This window comes from Phascolarctos cinereus, unplaced genomic scaffold (genome assembly GCF_003287225.1).
Source record: "Phascolarctos cinereus isolate Bilbo 61053 unplaced genomic scaffold, phaCin_HiC Scaffold_5;HRSCAF=322, whole genome shotgun sequence".
NCBI lineage: Eukaryota > Metazoa > Chordata > Mammalia > Diprotodontia > Phascolarctidae > Phascolarctos > Phascolarctos cinereus.
Window position 1 is genome coordinate 240,056,571 of NW_027555958.1, and position 12,824 is coordinate 240,069,394.

The 12,824-nt window shown below is 42.7% G+C and overlaps 1 protein-coding gene across 1 annotated transcript in view; it reads right to left on the bottom strand.

Moving 5' to 3' along the window:
• Positions 1-9,676, bottom strand: part of RAB44 (RAB44, member RAS oncogene family) — a 71,213-nt gene extending 61,537 nt beyond the window's left edge. Inside the window, exon 1 of the mRNA XM_078155398.1 lies at positions 9,527-9,676. The gene's annotated coding sequence lies outside the window, so the exon portion shown is untranslated. The remainder of the gene's footprint in view (positions 1-9,526) is intronic.
• Between the last annotated feature and the right edge of the window lie 3,148 nt (positions 9,677-12,824).

The following is a 12,824-nucleotide window of genomic DNA, read 5'->3' on the forward strand; positions in this document are numbered from 1 at the left end:
TCATCACAGTGTAATTTGTCAGTGTTCCTATACAGAGATTCAGTCAGACACACATACAGTCCTTCAATCTTTTAACAACTGTCCTTCACAGACTATTGATAATTTCCTTCATAATTCATCAGTTATCATCACTGATAACTCCCTTCACAGTCCCTCATCACATACCTTCATACACCATCTTTCAGTACTACCTGGCACTCTAACAACTACCCTCAAAGGTCCCTCCACACCCTACCGACCACAGACTGTCAAAACCTTTACCACACTGTTAACCCACCCATCTCAGTTGGCCCACCTTTCAGTCCATCAAAGCACCTCCTCCAACAGTCTGACAACAAGACTCTTCTCAGGCCTTCAATGTCCCTACTACCACTCAGTCTATCGACGCTCTCACCACAATGAGTCAACACCCACCCTTCATAATTTGTCAATATTCCTATACACACAGTCTGTCAACCCCTCCCTTCAATCTCTCAACAACCATCCTTCACAGACTGTCAACAACTCCCTTCCTAATATATCAATAATGGTGCTCAGACTGTGAACATCCGCCTTTCACAGACCATCACGACAGTAACACACACACACACACACATACACACACACACACACACACACACACACATTCACAGTCTGTCAATACCACCTTCAGTCAGTCAACAACTCCTCCCCACCACAGCAGCCTGTCAACATTCTCATTGTACTGTCTACACTGTTCTCAATTGATATCTCCCTTTCACAAATCATCATAAAGTCTCAATAACTCTTTAGTCTGTCAAAAACACCCCTCAGATGACCTGAGTCAACACACTTGTCACAACATGTTGGCATCTACTCTTTGGCATTTAACAATGTGTCTCTCAGGTATAATCTGTCAACCCCTTTCTCCAGTTTTTCCACACCTGTCTCTATCAACAACTCTCCCCATAGTTCACCACCAATAACCCTACCTCAGTCTACCTTTAACAGTCCTTCAAGACATTCCTCCGTTCACAGTTTGTCAGTCACCCCTCAGAGTCTCTCAACGCTCTCCTTTATGATACAATCAGTCAATAGCCTTACTACTAGTCAACATCCCCTGGTCGATTAACACCCACTCTTTATGGTCTACCAGGACATCCCAGACAGAGATACACAGTCTGTCAATAGCACCTTCAGCAGTCACCAACTATTTGTCACTCTTTACCACTGACCCATAGTCAGTTAGTATCACCCTTCACAGTCCATCAACACCCCCTACACTCACAGTTTGTCAGTGTCACCAACCAACACACCTCTGGCTCCTCTCAAATGTTAGGTAAGAATAGTAGCTCCAGCCCACCGAAAAGCTGTAGACTTTCACATTAAATGATATAATTTTTTGAGCTGCCCAAGAGATAAAAAGTAAATCCCTATTTCGTCTTTGTCTCCCTGACAATTTCCTAGACAAGTTGCAAGTTCCCTAGTCTTTGGACTTAACTTTTTAAAAAGAGGCTATATGCAACTTACTGGAACAAAGTAGACATCCTCTGATTGGGCATTAATTAGATTGTAAGCTCCTTGAGGGCAGGGACTATATTTTCATTTGTATACGTATTTCTCGCACTTAGCACTGTGCCTGGAACGTGGTACCTGCTTAATAAATGTTTGTTCACTGACTAACTGAAAGCTGAACAAAGTGTTACATGAATGTTATGTACCATCCCTGTACTGCAAGAAGTGATGATTTTGAAGCTTGGGAAGACTGATATGAACTGATGCAAAAGAAATAAGTAGAATCAGGAAAACAGTGCAAAATGATCATACAAATGGAAAAAAAGGAATGATCAAAGGAAACTGAACTCTATGTAGAGTTCATATCTGGCCCACAGGAGTTGAGAAAACCAGTTCCCTCTTTCTCAGCACTCAGTGGGGTATTATGGGTATAGACTATTATGTGTACCGTCAGGCACTTTTAGAGTTGTTGAACTGGTTTTTTTTCCTCTTTCTTTAATAAATGTTGTTAATTAGATGATTCCCAGAGTACAAGTGGAGATAGAAACGAATGCAATGTAATAACAAATTGCATCAGTAAAATAAAGCTTTTTTTTTAAAGGGTGCTACACAATTTTTGTTAAAATTCTTCTCCTCTGGGAGGAGAAGAAGAAAAGGATACCTTGGGAAACGTAGATAATGTAAAAACAAGAGGGGCTACACAGGAGGTGGGGGAAGAAGAAAGGAAATGAGAGAGGGAAAGGGAAAGTGAGAGGGAGGGAAGAAGGGAGGGAAAGGAAAAGGGAAAGGGAAGGAGAGAGGAGTGAGAGAGGGAAGAGGGAGAAGGGAAGAAGGAGAGGGAGAAAGAAGAGAATGGAACAGAGAGGGAAAAGGAAATGGAGAAGTAGAGAGAGAGAAAATGGAAAGAAAAGGGAGAGGGAGACAGAGAAGGAGAGGGAGAGAAAGAGTCTGGACAGAGAAGCTTGGAAATGCACTACACACTTATGTCCCTGGAGAGAATTCTGTGTCCATGAAGCCCCCCCAAGGAACCATGAAACACCCACACCACCACCAAAAGAGGACACAGAGCAACATAAAGACACAGACCAATGGGGAGTGAATGGAGACACACCAGGATCTGGAGGGAGGCCAGCACAACAAACATACGGCTCTTCTACCACCACCCCAAAGAAGGAGGAACTGTTAGGAGAAAAGGATGTGAAGGAGCAATATAGTCCTATTTGTATGTGAGTCATGAAGGTTGTGCTGGTCCACAGGGAAGAAGGACTCTATGGGGGGGTGGGGGTGCTGGACTCCTTAATAACCCTATTTTTTTTTCAAATGGAAACTCTCTACCTAGGGTAGTACTGTAAGTATTTAAGTCCCTGGACAAGGTGAGTTCTAGCTCACCACAAGGGATGAAACTCTGACTGGTCTTCCCTGGCAGGGAACTAAAACTGTAAACTTACCAAGGAGTGCGAGCAAGGATGTGTTGGTAAATGTTTAACAACCAGCTCTCTGGGGAAAAAATGTACTCACAACACACTTGTTAAATTTAATCTGCATTGTTAACATGTTCTCCATCACTTTCTTAAACCTAAGCAATCAATGATACAATAAATCAAGCCCTGATTTATAGTGTTTACTGATTTCCAAGGTACAAATAAATGAACACACTAAAAATCTGACAATCAACTCTGGCTCCAGCACACCCTTAATTCCAAGCAAGCCACCCTTCTGGTGGGCCCCATCCTTCCTAGGGAAGTCTGGACAATGCTACAGATTCCTGGGCAAAGTGGATGTCTACCAGAGAAGGGAGAAAAGGTATCTTAATTATTTATGAGCTTGTGTGTGACTCTTATACATTTTTGATGAGTTAAATAAAACATACCCTGGTTTTAATACTTTGTTAGCCAGGGTGCTTTTAGGGAACTAGCCAAATTCTTGTGTCCTCGGAGGAAACTCTGTGCGAAGGCAAAATGAATCAAAGAGCATAGAAATTATTGAAAAGCTCTCCCCCACCCCCAAGTTTCAACCTAGTAATTAGAAAAGATGGGGCTATATGTCTGTTGTCTATATTCTCAGCACCCAGCCTCATGCCTAATAAATGTTTAAGTTGAATGAAATCAAACCCAGTTCTGGGGAGTTGAGAGCTGCAGTCCTAAACCACAGGACACGTTTTAATTTCCTTGTCTTTTGCCTTGGTCAGGGGAGTCGAAGTTGCATTGTAGGAATGTGGATAGTACAGTGTGCCATCAGAACTCGATTGGCTGAAAGTGAGCCTGGAATTGTAAGGACGGGCAAATGAGCTCCATGCAGAGCCCCCAGGCAGGTGAATCTTATATCAGTAGTAATTCCAAGGTGTTCTGGTGTCAAAAAGGACATTCTCTTTGGGCTCAGCAAGAATCTTGGCACCAGGGAAATGTAGTTAAAGATTAGATTAGAAAGCTCAGGCACCGCCCAGTCTGGAACTGGGTAGTTTTCTTTTATGAGTGCTTCTAATTACCTTACCCTGGTGTGTTATTTCTGACTGTATATATTCTTTTTTCCCCCTTGTAAATAAACCCTAGAAAACCCACTGTCATCATCTGGACTATGTGGAGACAGGGGTAAAAAGAGAAAGAAGACGTCAGACTTCATGCAATTACAGCCATGGTGACAGTAAGGGCTGCAGAAAGGAGAAAAGATAATTAGGAATTCAGGACGTGATGATACAGTAGAAAGAGCATGGACCATGGGATTGGAGAACCTGGGCTCAACACCCATCGGCTCCACTCACTTCTCCTCACTGGGCCTCAGTTTCCTCTTTTGTAAAATAAAGGGATCAGAGTATGCTTTCTTGCTCTAAATTCTAAAAGCCTACACGAGAATAATTTCTAAGGGTCCCTTCTAGCTAAATCTTAATACTATTTTAAATCTAAATCCCATACTCTCTGAACCCAGGGAGTCAAAGATGCTCAGGCATCAGGACCTTTCTGGTTGGTATTCAGTCATCAGGAGATGTAGAGAAATGAGTAAGAGGGAAAAATCCTGAAGCCAAGAACAAAGTCCCATGGGATGGGGTCCCAGAGCGAGTCACCTACCCTCTGTCTACTTCAGTTTCCTCATCTGTAAAAACGGGCACAATAATAGCACCTATCTACCAGGGTTATCATGAAGATCGAATGAGATAATACTCGTAAAGTTTTTGCACAGTGCCTGCCACATAATAGGTAATTAATAAATGCTTCTTTCTTTCTTCCTCCCTTCTTTCCTTCCCTCTTTCCTTCCTCCCTCCCTCTATCCCTTTCTTCTTACCATCCTTTTTTCTTCCTTCTTTCCTTCCTTCCTTTCTCCTTTCCTTCCTCACTCCCTCCCTCCATCTAATCCTTCCTTCCTTTCTACTTTCCTTTCTTCTATCCTTCTTTCTTTCTTTTTCCTTCTTTCTTTCCTCTCTCCCTCCCTTCCTTCTCCCCCCTTTCTCCATCCATCCCTTCCTTCTTTCCTTCCTTTCTCTCTTCTTGACCTTAAACATCCATGAATTTGCCTTTACTAGTGGGCTATGAGGATACGCAATGTCAATACCTAGTCCAACATGTGGAACTTTGGGAAAGCTACTTTCAGCCATGAATGACTCAGGGATCCATACAGTATGAAGATGAAAGCCTTCTGATTTACTTAGGAGCTGAAAGGAATGATAATCCAGCAGAAGTAGAATGCACATACAAAAGGATTCGAGTGTATGATATTGTTCTCTTTCTTGGCTGTTTTCAAGTGAGGAAGAACTGCTGTAAATCACCAGGGACAGGGAAGGGCAGCTGGTTATTTATTCCCCTCTGCCTCCACCCAGCTACCACATGTCCTTGACTGTATGGTGCCTAATTGTGTGTGTGTGTGTGTGTGTGTGTGTGTGTGTGTGTGTGTGTTTATTCTTTCCTGATCTTAGGTGAATTAATGTTTGCTGATGGAATCGACCAAGTTATGACTTTCCAAGCTTCAAAAGGTCAGACGAGACATTACAACAACTGGACATTTCAGCAAGTAGAGTTGGTAGCCGAGACTAGCCTAGCTGATAGCGGCAGCAGCAGTTGAGTCTGGCAAGGGACCAGTAGAGCAGACCTGCTTGACCCAACTCAGCAGTGGATCAGCCTGACAGCTAAGATACCATGTCCTGGAAGGAGCTAGACCCACTGATCAAGGGAGCAACTCAGTCATCACCTACAGAATGCCCAGAAAAGAACTTTGTGGGGATTCAGCAAAGGTGGGGGAAAGACAAGAGTCATGAGGTATCCATCAGACCTACCTGGGTGCCCAACTACCTTTGTTATGTGAAGTTTGAATCCACTTCTTCCAGGGACCTCATGTACATAAGAGAAGTGTACACCCTGGTTTGGAGGGGGGAGGAATATTTTTGCAACTTCCTTCCTTGTTTATCTCTTCTCACTAAATGCTCTCTTGCCAAAGCTAATTGATGTCAGCTTGCCGACTGATATTGGAGGGAACCCAGGAGGATAGGGGCATGTGAATGAACGAGAGGATTAGAAGCCATGACTACTCAGCGTTACCCCTAGAATCCTGAGAGGAGGAAGAATAAGCTGCCTTCTGGGGTCCCAACCTGACAGGGGGGGAGTGGGAGTTGGGAGAATGGGGGCATCACACAAAATTATTGGAAGGAATTAGTCCAAACTAAAATTTGGATACTATAGGATCTGTGATTTAATCAGTGTGGGGATTTCCTGGTGTGGGAAACTCACTCCACTGAGCATATCACAACCCATCATGACAGAGTAGATAAATATTGTGGATTGGCTTGAGAGCCAGAAAAGTTCAATGTAACCTTGAGATTCACAGCTTGTAAGCCCAGAACACCATCACCTATACCCTACTGTCCAACACATTCCCTCTCCACCATCCCCAACAAGGGCCATGTAGCCTTCACCTAAAAACAGCCAATGATAGGGAGACGGCTAGCTCCCAAGGTGATGCAAGGCAGTCCATTACACTTTGGGATAACTCTAGTTTAGAAGTTTGTCTCTTTAAATCAAATTTAAATGTACCTTTCTTCAACTGTAACCCATTGTTTGTAGTTCTGCCCTCAGAGAGCCAAACAGAATGTATTTAATCTCTCCCATGACTGTCCCTTCAGATACTTGAAGACAGTTGTCATTACCCCCTTAGCCTTTTCTTTTCTGGGCTCCTGGACTAATTCTAAGGAGGAGCTGGAATCCCTAAGAACTTGGCGGGTATCAGCAGGGCCTAAGACTCAGGGAAGAGCCTTTCCGAGGTGGATAGACCTAGCGACCTGGAACATATGATTTCTATATGACAAAAACACAAGAATCCACCCCTCCACTCCCTAGCCCCAGGTCAGCTGGCTTTTCCAAGTGTCAAATCACAAAATCTCAATATGTTGCCAGAAACGCATTTATATCAAAGGATTTAGAGCTGGCAGGAACCTTAGGGACCATCTGGTTCCATCATCCTGCAAAGGAGGAAACTGAGGCTCAGAAAGGCAAGTCACGTGGTATTATGATACAGAAAAGAGAAAAAAGGCAAGAGAGCTGAACTTGATGTCACCAGGACTTGATTTCAAATGAAGCCTAAGACACTTACTAGCTATGTGATCAAATCCATTCTCTGGGCCTCAGTTTTGTCATCTATGAAATGGAGGTGAAAATATTCCCCAGAGTGTGCCTTGGATGAAAGTGTGAATCACTGTCATCACGTGCCTTTCCCAAGGTCGCACTGTTATTGAGCAGCAAAGTCAAGATTCAGACCTACATCTTCGGTCTGAGATCTAACGCTCTTTCTAGTACAATATACTTTCTAATTCTTAATAGAAGGATTTGTTCTGTAAAACTTGGACTTGGGGGGCAGCTAGGTGGTGCAGTGAATAGAGCACTAGCCCTGGAGTCAAGAGGACCTGAGTTCAAATCCAATCTCAGACTAGACACTTGACACTTTACTAGCTGTGTGATCCTGGGCAAGTCACTTAACCCTAATTGCCTTGCCAAAAAAAAAAACAACTAAAAAAAACCAACTTGGACTCAGTCAAAAGGCCACACCCAAGGACCTAGAAGGCCATGTGTGGCCTCAAGGCCACAGGTTCTCCACCCCTTATCACATACAGTTTGCCTCTAGCTGCACTCTTTATCCTAAGCTCCTTGAGGCCAGGACTTCTTTGGTCTGTTCCCTCTCAAACCGCTGCTCCCCAATAAAGCCCAAACTCTTCAGTCTGACATTTACAACCCTTCACAACAGGTCAACTCTTTTTTCACATTTATTTACTTTATTTTTAATTTATGGAATAAAACAAACATTTCCATAACAGTATAATAAAAAAAAAAAGGATGATTGCACATGAAACTGAAAATCTATTATGTACAACTTGCTATTCCTTTCAAATATATAATAAATTTATCACGGAAATTTCTTTTTTTTTTCTTTTTTTTCTTTCCCTCCTCCCGACCTTTCCATGTACATGTCACACTTGTCCCTTTCAAGTGCTTTGATTCTCCAGCCAAACTGGATGACTTTCTTTCCCTGCTGCCATGACTTTGCTTACATAATTCCCTCTACTTAGAATGCCCTCCTCTCCTCCTTTCTTTACCTACACAGTTTTTTAGCAGTCCTTTGAGGCCTGGCTCAAATGCTTCCTCTCTCGTGAAACCTTCCCTCTAACCCAAGACACAATGCTCCTCTCCTTAGAAATCTCAAGGATTCTTTTATCTTGGGGTCATAAGCGTAGAGTTGGAGGGGGCCTTAGGGGTCACTTAGTCCAACCTCTTCATCTTACTATATAGAAACAAAGGCCCTGGGACTTTACATGTCTTGCTTAAGATGGTGTCACAGGCAGGATTTGAACTCAGGTCCTCCTCTGACCGCAGATCCAGTGTTCTTTCCGCTGCACCACACTGAACCTTAGGATTCATTACATTATAGCTATGTTTTTAGTTATCTGTGAATATGTCTTACTTCACCCCCACCTCCACACTGTCAGCTCCAAGAAGGCAGGAACTATTTTTTGTTCATTTTTGTATCTCTCACAGTGCCTTACCCATAGTAGGTGATCAATAACACTGAGTTGCCTCACCACAACATGCAGGTGATGTCAGGTTCTCAAAGGTGTACCATTTGCCTTATGGCGGGAAAACATAATAACTCTTTAAATTTGCATGGTTTGCTTTTTAACTAATTATAATTGTAAGACCAACCCCCTATATATACATATATACACACATAGATAGATAGATTGATAGATAGATAGATAGATAGATAGATAGATAGATAGATAGATAGATAGACAGACAGACATAGTTAGATAGATATAGAGATAGATAAAATTTTATACTTTTTAAAGAGCCAAGCACATGGTAAGTGATAAAAAAAATGTTTGTCAATTGATTTAAGCAGTCTCACCTCCTTTTGAGTTTTACCAAATCAGTTAGAAGTAGGCAGGGGGTACACAGTAACAGCCACATTATGCGATGACTAATATTGATAAACTTAACCCTTCCCAGCAATACAAGGATCTAAGACATCTCCAAAGGCCTCATAATGGAAAATGCTATCCACATCCACAGAAAGAGCTATGGAGTTTGAATGCAGATCGAAGTATACTATTTGCTATTTTTTTTTCTTCTGTTGTGTTTTGTTTCCTCTCTCTGGTGGTTCCTCCTATTGGTGCTAATTCTTTCTTACAGCATCACTAATGTGAAAATATGTTTAATAGGAGTATATACGTATAGCCTATATCAGATTGCGTACCATTTTGGGGAGGAAGGTGGGGACGGAGGGGGAGAAAAATTTAAAACTCAAAAGCTTATGGAAGTGATTGTTGATAATTCAGAATAAATTAATTTTTAAAAAAAGAAGTAGGCAGGAGGATCTTGCCTCCTCATTTGACAGATGAGGAGACTGAGAACAAAGAGTCAAACTGGGCCTCACAACTCTTAGCACTAACCTCCTTCCCTTAGCTAACCATCTGGAAGCCTTAGACACTCAGCAGAGGTCTCTGCCCTATCTCTGAAACTGCCCTGGGGTGGTCCTCTTTCTCCCCAGGAGAGCACCAAAGCAAGGCAGCAGTGATTCTTACCTACCAAAGAGGTCCCGTCAGTCCCACGGTACTCACTGTCCCCCTCGCTGTCCCTGACGAGCCTTCTTGGGCTCCTGAGTCAGGGTAGAAGGCTGGAGCTGTTAGCAGCCTTGATGTGGGCTGCTTGTCACTTCTCTTGCTTAATTAACTACTCCTTCCGTTACTAAACCAGAAAATCTACTGCCTCAATCTAGAGGTTTTCCTGTTGAAGTGACTTCTCTCTGTCCTTTCCTAATCCTGACTCATCCTACCTCATTACTTTGTAAACTGTCTAACTCAAGGGTTCTCAGCCTGAGGTATCTATGCCCCCAGGGAGTACAAAAAGCTTGTCGGGGGGATACTGGAAATATTAACAAATAACTACATCATCCTACTGAAATGAATTAACTTCTTTTTTTTAAAAAAAATTCTTATGTGCATGTACATGGTAAAAGCTAGAATGCATTTCCTTTCTTTTCAAGCAGGGCCTGCAGAAGAGATTTCCTGAAATCCAAGGGATATGAAGACCTCAAAAAGTCAGGAACCCCAGTATGGGGAATTCCCAGGTGAGTAGACTCCCTCTGTCAACTCATGGTCAGCGAATCCTTTGTCTTACAACTGAGAGATTGATGTTTGGGGTAGGAAATGACTTTCTGGACCAGCTCCCAGAGTTGGTTGTCAGTGGAGTCAGGATTAGAACCCAGGCCCAAAGATCCTACCTCTAAGCCTTGTCCAAAAAGGGATAATGAAGGGTAGAGTTATTTATTGCTGGGAAGGGAGAGGGGAGCAGGGGCTCAGCTCAACCTTTGAAAAGCCCAGAGCACTTGGAGGTTTGGTGGTGAGAAAAAAAGTGATAGACACACGTCTCAACACTCCCAAGGGCCACCCAAGCCAGATTAAAATGGATTGGGGAAATATTGAACATATTTCATTAAAAATACAATACAATCTAAATAATGTTGATATGGTCTAAATCAATATGCAGACCCACAGGGATCCTTATGCATGGTTAGTGATGTCATTGGTACAGAGGAAAAAGCGCTGAATTTGGTATCAAATGTTTTGGGTTTGAAACCCAGCTCTGTTACTACTTCTATCACCTTGGGAAGGTCATTTGTCCTTCCTAGGCCTCTGTTTCCTTATATTTCCATGCAATTAAATTCCATAAGCATTTATTAAGTGCCTACTGTGTGCTAGGTCTGGGGATACAGATACAAAAAAACGGAACAATCTCTACTCTCAAGGAGCTTACAATAATAATAACATTCCTATAACTTTCACTATGTGCCAGGCTAGTGTTAAGTGCTTTACAATGATCTCATTTGATCCTCACAACAACCCTGGGAAGTTGGCGCTATTATTATCCCCATTTTATAGTTAAGGAAACTGAGGCAGACAGGGATGAAGTGACTTGCTAGTAAGTATCAGAGACTGGATTCAAACTCAGGTCTGACATTCTAGGGGGAAATAATACATAAATAAATAGGTAGGAAGGAAGGAATAGATTATTTATTAAGTGCACATTCCATGACAGGTAATAGTCTGAGTCAGGCAGCGGTAAAGTGACTGGTCCAGGATCACACAGCTAATCTGAGGCTGGATTTGAACTCAGGTCTTCTGACTCCAGGACCAGCATTCTATCCACCTCAACACTAGCTGTAAAATGTCCATCATGGAAGCAGCGCTCACATGAATCCACAGTGAGTTCCTGAGAGCTATGGCTCACTTAGCCTAGAGTTCAGAGTTCATACCGCATCCTGGGCCACCACCAGTGGTCTTGACTTTAGCTTCGTCACTGGCCTTCGATGACTCTGGCGGAGATAGTGAGGCTGAATGACTTTTTGAAGCTCTGCCTCACTTAAACCCAATTCACCACCAAGTCAAGACATCACCCCATGAAATCATCGGTCCTCTCTGAGAACGAAGGATGATAGAGACTACACCTGTGATTTCACTGGTATGGGGAATTCCCAGGTGAGTAGACTCCCTCAATCAACTCATGGTCAGCACTTAATTGTCCAACTTCTAGTCTTTGAGAGCTGCCTAGAGCACAGAGAGGGTGTGTCTTGTCCAAAGTCACACAGCCAGTATGTGTCAGGCATAGGACTGAACCTGGACCTTCCTGGCTTCAAAGCCAGCTCTTTATCCTCCAATGCCATACTGCTTTTATATGCAAAATATATACAAAGAAAAAAAATTCCCAGAGCCAGAAATATTTTCCCTATTGTTACCGACTAGTTCAGGGGTGGGAAGCCTGCGTCCTAGGCTCCCCACCCCTGAACTAGGGCATTCAAAAAATGCTTTCTGTAACAGGTGTTACTTGAGGGAGCCAGGTATTACAAGACAAAGAGGTCAGGAAAGAGAGCATCCCAGGAATGAGGGTCAGGCAGTGAAAGGGGAGGGAGGGGAAGATGGAATGTCACGCTTTCACGGTTTGCAGGGGATTAAAGAGAATGACGTCAAATGAGGCTGAAAAATAGGCTGAAGCCGGATTGTAAGGGGCTTTAAATGGCAAACAGCAAGTTGACTTTGACCTCTTCTAGGTGCTCACTCTCAGAGGTGATGCCCTGCCCCATGATCAGTCCTCAAGAGTGTGTCTGCCTTTTACCTTGTGAGGAGAGGAATTCTTACGTTTGCCTAGTTTGTTTTTCTCTTAACTTTCTCAAGAACTTTTCTATCCACCATTTCATTTGATCCTCACAACTATCCTGGGAGGTAGGCAGAGCCAAGATTATTATCCCCATTTTACAGATGAGAAAACTGAGACTTGGGCTTTTCATGATTTTGCTCAACAAGTTTTCAGCAAATCCAGGATAGGAAGCTCTCTTGACTCCTATTCCCTTTTTCTTTTCATTAGCGTCATTATCGTTGTTATCATTGAAATTTAATATTTACTATGATTGTACACATATAGCCTATATCAGATTGCTTGCCCTCTTGGGGAGGGAGAGAGGGAGAAAAAAATTTGGAACCCAAAATCTTATAAAGGAGAATGTTGAAAATTATCTTTACATGTAACTGGAAAAAAAATAAAATACTGTTAAGTGTGGGGGGGGGAGAAATTTAATATTTCCACTGCAATGACTGTTTCATTCTGGCATGGACGTGACCTTGGGTTCTAGAAGGATGTGCCAATAAAGCACAAGTTTTGGCAGTGCTACAGGGCTGGCTTTGAGTTTAGGTCCAGTGATAGACAATATGGCTGTGATGTGCAGAGCAGTCCAGTAGAGTTCAGAGAGAGTCATGACAAACTGAGAGGAAAATTTTAGTTTTTGTCTTTGTATCCCCAAAACCTAGCACAGGTACCTTGCATACAGTA